We start from the raw sequence: 7,295 nt of genomic DNA on the forward strand, positions 1-7,295 counted from the left end.
TCCCGAACCGCTAAGTTACAGGGACGTAAACACACCAGCATCAGTTGTCAAGCGATGTTGGGGGGGACAAACGCAGACACACAAACATATACACACACATACATATACATATGTATACATATATACGACGGACTTCTTTCAGTTTCCATCAACCAAATCCACTCACAAGGCTTTGGTCGGCCCGAGGCTATAGTAGAAGACACTTGCCCAAGGTGCGACGCAGTGGGACTGAACCCGGAACCATGTGGCTGGTAAACAAGCTACTTACCACACAGCCACTCCTACGCCTATTTTGCTAACGATTCCGCCAGCTCCCTGCCTCAGTCTTTATTGATGTAATTATAAGATGTCTACTGTGCCCTTTACATTTGCCTCACAATGCCTTCCCTAAATGTATCGTTATAACATTAATTATTTTGACAGGAAATAAGGTTTGATATTATTTAAGGGCAGCAACATGAGATACTGAGACGTTCATGGAATTATGAAATGAAGTGAGTGAACTGACATAAAGTTGCTTTAATCAAGAAAAGGAATCGCAAGACAGAACCATATCACTTCATCTCTCTCTCTCTGTCTTTCTCTCTCTTTCTCTCTCTCTCTCTCTGGCAGAACCATATTAGTTTCTCTCTCTGATCGGTCGTGTTATTCTTTGCTTCGCAGTGAAAGATTGTTATTGTGCTGAAAATTGTGAACATTTGCTGTTTTGGTCGTCGAGACCACTTCTTTTCTGCTGTTGCAGCAGAGTTTTGCTGTTCTTTCCCCCTTGATTCAAGAGGGAAGCGGCAAAAAAACATGAATTTGCCACCAATTTCTTCCGAGTCAGAGGAAAACGTTGAAAATTTGTCTGAAGGCATTGAAGGCGAAAATGTGGGAGGAGGAAGGTGAAAGTAAAGAGCATCTCACGCGAGCGTTACAAAAGCAGACGACAAGATGTTTAGCGAGGCTACTACACAACAGGAAAAGTCAAAAAAAATTTTGCGAGTGCAGCAACTCGCCCCAGTGAAAACATCGTAATAAACAAAGAATTTTAAAAAATACCAAAGTTTACTAAAAAAAGAGTGATAATGTAAAGTTGTTCCCTCCCAGTGAATTAATTTACGCAACAGAGAGAAAGACGGTAATATACAAAACATATAATGTCAAAAATAAAAAATCGACTTCGTACCGAGGGAAACAATAGAAAAATGCTTGAGGCCAATATGGCAACAAACAAGTTACATAACGAGGGGTAGTTGCTTCGGCACTGTAGTGGCGCATTTCCCTAGCAAAGAAAAAGCTAGGGAACATTCAATAAGGACATTGAAGTCGGAAGAAGTAGTTCTCCTGCCGACTTATTTAGGAAAGAGAACTTCGAAAATCACAGTTACGGATATACCATTCGAAATAGATGTGGCCTTTGTGATAGCCACTATTCTCATAGGCAAAGAAGAAGAAATTTCAATTCTTCGATCCAAGAGACACCACCACATAACTGGTTTGGATAAAATTTAGAGCTTGTCATCCAAGCAAACCCCTCAGACTTAGAAAAATTGCCCAGTTCCCTTACAATTGGAGAAAATACCAGCATGATGGTGGTAGTCGAGGGGAGAAAGCCCAGATGTTACAAAGGTGGTGAGAAAGGCCACATAAGGTCGAGCTGTAAGAAAAAGAAGACAGCCAAAGAAAACGCAGCAGAAGAGGCAAGCACGACGCCGAAGACAACAACCACACCGCTAGAAATAGCAGCCACGTCGCGCACCCCAATTGCCGAAGTTCAGCCGACAGCGGGAGAAAACAACAACAACGACATCCAGGAGTGGGTCAAAGTGGAACCTTCAAAAAGAAGATGGAAACGGAAAAACCCACCCTCTTCGGATACACAGGACTATGCTCCAAGACAGACAAACACACCCACACCCACAAATACAGTCGCAAACACACACGTAGCCAAAAAAACACACACACTGGAAAAAGCACACACAAACACACACACACCTACAAACACCCACGCTTCTACAAGCACACACACACACACCCCTCCACAATCGCCTAATATAGAAAAGAGAAACACCTTCACGGCGATAAACAAAAATAATAAACTATTAAGAGACGAAATTATTTTAATGAAATCGGCGAAAAAATATATCGCAACAGATGTAAATAATACTATTCTTGAAAATGTCAAATTTTATACTATATACAACACTGACTATTTTTAACTAAAAAAATCTTTTGCGGAGGACGTCAGCCTGTTACAGATGAACTTTTAGAGCCATCTGTACAGGCAATTCGCGAAAAAATGACCTCGCAAACCACAACACTCACAGACAGAAAAGAGGAGGGTGTGAAAAACACCCTCTCTCCCGTTAAAACAGTAAGTTTTAAACATCGACTAATTTTTCACATTCTCGTTTAAACTCGGTTTATAAATATTCGCGACCTGGGGTCGTATTGGAAGCAAGGCTACCTCCTTAACGACCTTAGGTTGTATCGTTTGGATGTAGTTGTAATTACCGAATCCAGACTGAGTGGGTTGCAGGCTTTTTCGCCCCTTCTAAACGGCTACGAGAAATACGTTTCTCCCTGTCGACCTGGAGGGGGCAGAGAAGTGGCAGTACTGGTTAGAAAAAACCTGGATTTAGAGTGTAACGAACTTCCACTGTAACGAACTTAGTGTGAGTGTGAATATCTTCTCTTGTACTTTCGGGGTACAAGAAAGCAATCACTAGCCGTTGCTTTAAAATCCAGAATTCTACCAGTCAGAAACAACAAGACGCAGACGTAAAATATAATACTACTTTATTCTTTCTTGGTAACAATAACAATAAGTGGTTATCTGATGTCCTTGGTCGGGGCGCGCAAGGCTGAAAGTTAATCGATTGTAATATTTACAATCCTCAGCCGCTAAAACCAGAACGGGTTCAAGATGGCGTCGAACAGGGAAGTTGAATGTGGGCGGCAACAATTTGGGTTAAAAGCTTTCGGCCGACTGCTATCAAAGCTGGACAGTGAGAATACACGTCCGTCTCCTTCGGTCGCAGCTGTCCCAAGTCGCCGCTGCTGCTGGACGCTGGTGGTCAACGTCTTACGACACCCCTTGCCTCGGCTAACTGCTACGTAGGCAAAAATGGTTCTTCTTCGGTGCTTCGCGCATGCGCGAGAGGGCCCTTCCTCTCTCTGCCTTGGTAAAGGCACCAACACGCGCGAAATACAAATGGACGGTGCGCGAGCGCGCACCGTTATAGGATCACTACAAGAGATTAAAACTGTCTTTATAGATCCGGAAGGCAGGTTGGTCGTTTTGGATGTGACGCACAGCAGTGGTAAAGTGTTCAGGCTGGTCGCTGTCTATGCTCCCTGCGAAGGAAAAGCCGGGCAGAAAGATTACTTCAAAAGCCTAGAGAATTTTCTTGGCACGTCGAACACGTTAGTGTTGCTAGGTAACTTCAACATAATTTGCGATGAACGCATAGATTATGTTGGCTCGAGAAAGAATAGGAGGGGATTACCTCACCTCAGCGATCTGCTAAGTCGTTTCGAGTTGGCAGATTGATTCAGACTGAATACCCAGACGCTCCAGCGTGGACCTGTGCAAGAAACGACGGGTCGTCCAGATCTTACATAGATAGAATCATAACTAGAAGGAAAAGAAAATACTTAGCTGTCCACAACACCATATCGTCAGCTACAGTGATCACAAATTAGTGACCTGTACGCTCGACATAGATAGCATGTGTAGATGAGGTACTGGTTACTTGAAGCTAAACAAGTCACCATTGGACAGTGGAGCCTACAGGAATTGGATTAAACAATTAGTAATGAGGGCATTAACCGGATCCATTACCAATAACAAATGGTGGTACACCCTGAAAAGATCCATCAAATTTGAGTCAGTTAGGTTTAGCAAAGAATTAGCTAGTGCTAGAAACTAAGTAGAAAAGGAACTAGTTAAGGCAATAGATGAGGCAATGAGGTAAGGCAGTGCAAAGTGTTAGCGGCGAGGTTGGCACTCGACCAACATCTCAAAGCTAAACATGAAGGGTGCATTGTCAGGGCTAAGATCCATGCAATGAGACAGGAAGGGATCAACGCAGCCGGATGGGCCAGGTGGTAGAGGGCCAGTGTGGCAACAACTCAACCATTCGATCTTTGACGGACCCAAATGGTCGATCAGTAAACGAACCCGTGGAGATGTGCAAGGTGTTTCACGATCATTTCGCCCTGCTATTCGGAAGGAGCGGCGGACTGGAGCGCAGGGAGATGCTCGCAGACTTCGTAGCTGGTTCGCTGTCTATCATGTGAGGCACCGATTAAAGCCAAGGAAGTCGAGGGTGTGTTGGCAGACTGCGGTGGGGACAAATCGCCGGGACTCGATGGTCTGCCTTACGAACTCTATCGTAGCAGACTTGTTTGGGCACCTACTTGCATGCATGTACACCAACTGGCAGCAGAATGGGAGAATTCCTAACTCTGTGAGCCGAGGAGTGGTAGCGCTGTTAAGAAAGGACCCAAACAAGGAGGATTTAATTGATAATTTTCGGCCCATCACTCTGCTTAACGCAGAGTTGAAGATTTTGGTCAAGGTCCTAGCAAAAAGGTTGGCGCGGGTCATGGGTGAATTTGTTGGCGAGGCGCAAACTTGCGCCATCCCTGGAAGGACCATCCACGACAATCAAAAATAAATTTTGCGAGTGCAGCAACTCGCCCCCGCGAAAACATAGTTATTAACGAAGAATTAAAGAAGTACCAATTAAAGAAGTACCAAAGAAGGTGATAATGTGAAATTGCTCCCTCCCAGTGAATTAGTTTCCGCGACGGAGAGAAAGACGGTAATATACAAAACATATCACGTAAAAAATATCAGTGGTTCCCAAACTTTTTAGAGTCGCGACCCACTATTTATCACACCAGTTTATGACGACCCACTTAACTCTACTGAGTAAAAAAATTATTTATATTAAACTAGCAGCATAGCCCAGCGTTGCCCGGGTATGTAAGAGCCCCTAGTAGACAACGACTAATCCCAATCTAGTCCTTTCCCTTTAATTTCCTGCCAATTTGTGAAAGATATTGTCGAAAATATGTCATCTTGAATTTGAACGCGATTTTCCAAAATGGCATGATTTTATCGATTTTTCTGATGGTAAGGTATTGCATGGAAAACTAACGTCAGAATTAAGTTTCTTAGGGTAACATTAAGCTTCACCATGAGTTTGGTGAAAATCGATTGCAAGTTGCGAAAACTACAACAGAAAATGTGTTGCAAATAAAAAGCTTAGATTCTCGACCCCATGTCGAATTTATCAATTTTTTTCAGAACTGGGAGAACTTTTCTAAATTTTCGCTGCGTTAGTTTTGAATTATGACATTGGGCTATGTGTGTGTCAAGTTTCATCAGAATCGGTTGAAAGCCGTGGTCAGGGTGAGGGTACAACCTGACAGACACACAAACACACAGACAGACAAACTGCCGTTTATATAGAGAGAGATGTGAAACAAAACATTTTATAACTGTTTCAACGTCTCTATACCCTATGTGTAAATACTAACACTAATACAAAACCTTAAAGTAGTAACTTTTATCGGCTCGCTCAGTGTTATACTTCGCCTAGTTAAAGTTCTCTGTAACTAGGTAACAACAGACCTTTCCTTTTTACGATTACGTACGAATAAATAACTTGAGAAAATGACAACCTCTGATTTGTTAAGTTCGTGAAAAAGCCTACTGCTTGGTAAAACAACAAGTCTGATATTGAAAACATAAGTCTTGAACAACCTCGATAGACAGCAGTTACTCAAAGCTAATGCGTAATTTTATAACTTTTTGCGACCCACTAAGATTCCATTCGCGACCCATCTGTGGGTCGCGACTCATAGTTTGGGAACCACTGGTATATATTTTAATTGTTTGTTTATTCATACGTTTCGTCTCATTCGATACCCTAACCCCAATGTTTGTTTTGTCTGTCCCTGTATTGTCCCCTCTTTTACTCAACCTTATGGTGAATAAAGAAATACTCTCTCTCTCTCTCTCTCTCTGGCACAACCATATCACTTCATTTCTCTCTCTCTCCCCACATTAAATTAGTTGACTAATTTCTTTCATCTAGAAATTCCATGAGTGAATTCTAATATATATTAAACATTGTACATGTTTTTCATTGACCCCATAGTAGTGAAAGTCACTATCATCACCATCATGACCATCGTCGTCGTCATCACTATCATGTCTGTTTTGCCTTTCTTGCCTTGTTCTTCTCTTGCATAATGTCTCACCTGTAGTTGCATCCCTTTAATTTATTTGATAGTGAACCTCCTGGGAACAGCCTTCATCACTTTTTCTTGTGTCTTCCTTGGCTTTCTTCTTCAACAAGTCACTGCCCTCTGTTACCATAGCAGTCTGCTAGAAGTCTTCACAAAAACAGTCTTTTAACCTCTCCATCAGTTCCTGGTGAGGCGGGGCATGTGCAGAAATCCCTGTTGCTATAGTATTGTCTTCATTCATCTTTTAGCACTTAAACAGACCCTATCAGGTCAAACTATTTTCCTGGTCTTTATGTTCAAACTGACCAGATCCTGCCTCTCACATCAACCCTACAATCATCATCATCATCATCCAGTGTTTTTAAAATGAGTTTTGTCCCTGTCAAAGGGGTTGGCCGGATCTACCTTATTGCCATAGCAACTGAGGTAGGCAGGTACAGTGCTCTCCCCAAACTTTGGACGGGCTGGTGCCCATTTTCCTTTGCTATCATGAAATATTTTTGAAGCTGGATTTTCTTTGGGGAGCATGCCTTTGCTTACCCTCAACCTCAGTTTCTAGGCATAAGTGGTCCCAAGATCGAGGCCTCTACCACGATTTTTATGAAATGTGGTGGAAAACTAGCTCAGGAAGGCAGGGAAGCTACTCCCTTAGACTCCTTTTGGAGACCCCCTACAATGTCATTCTAAAAATAAACACTCACATTATCAAAATCTCAAAGCTACAAGATAATGCATAATTAATTTAAAACGAAGCATTACATTTGAGAAATTAATCTGAATGCTAAAGGGTTAATTATCCTGTCACGTACCCTTACTACTTCAACACTCACTTTATGTATTTATCACCTCTAACCCTACCACAGAAGAATTCATCCCTGTGTTCTTTGCTCATTAAGTTACTGACTTATACATATTTACTGCTCTATAGTGATTCTCTAGCAAACATAAAACTTCTTTCTAATAGCTCAACAATCTCTGAGCACCAACTAATCACCATACTAAACTTAACTGTGCCTGCCCTGAAGTTTTACACTTGATATGGAGAGAAG

At 42.2% G+C, this 7,295-nt stretch overlaps 1 long non-coding RNA gene across 1 annotated transcript in view; it reads left to right on the forward strand.

The window, feature by feature from the left end:
• The window catches only part of LOC118764423, a 16,503-nt gene extending 10,785 nt beyond the window's left edge, over positions 1–5,718 (forward strand). The window contains exon 3 of the long non-coding RNA XR_005000237.1: positions 5,625–5,718. This is a non-coding gene — a long non-coding RNA (uncharacterized LOC118764423). The remainder of the gene's footprint in view (positions 1–5,624) is intronic.
• Positions 5,719–7,295: the final 1,577 nt, after the last annotated feature.

The sequence above is a fragment of the Octopus sinensis genome, linkage group LG8 (assembly GCF_006345805.1).
Source record: "Octopus sinensis linkage group LG8, ASM634580v1, whole genome shotgun sequence".
Taxonomy (NCBI): Eukaryota; Metazoa; Mollusca; class Cephalopoda; order Octopoda; family Octopodidae; genus Octopus; species Octopus sinensis.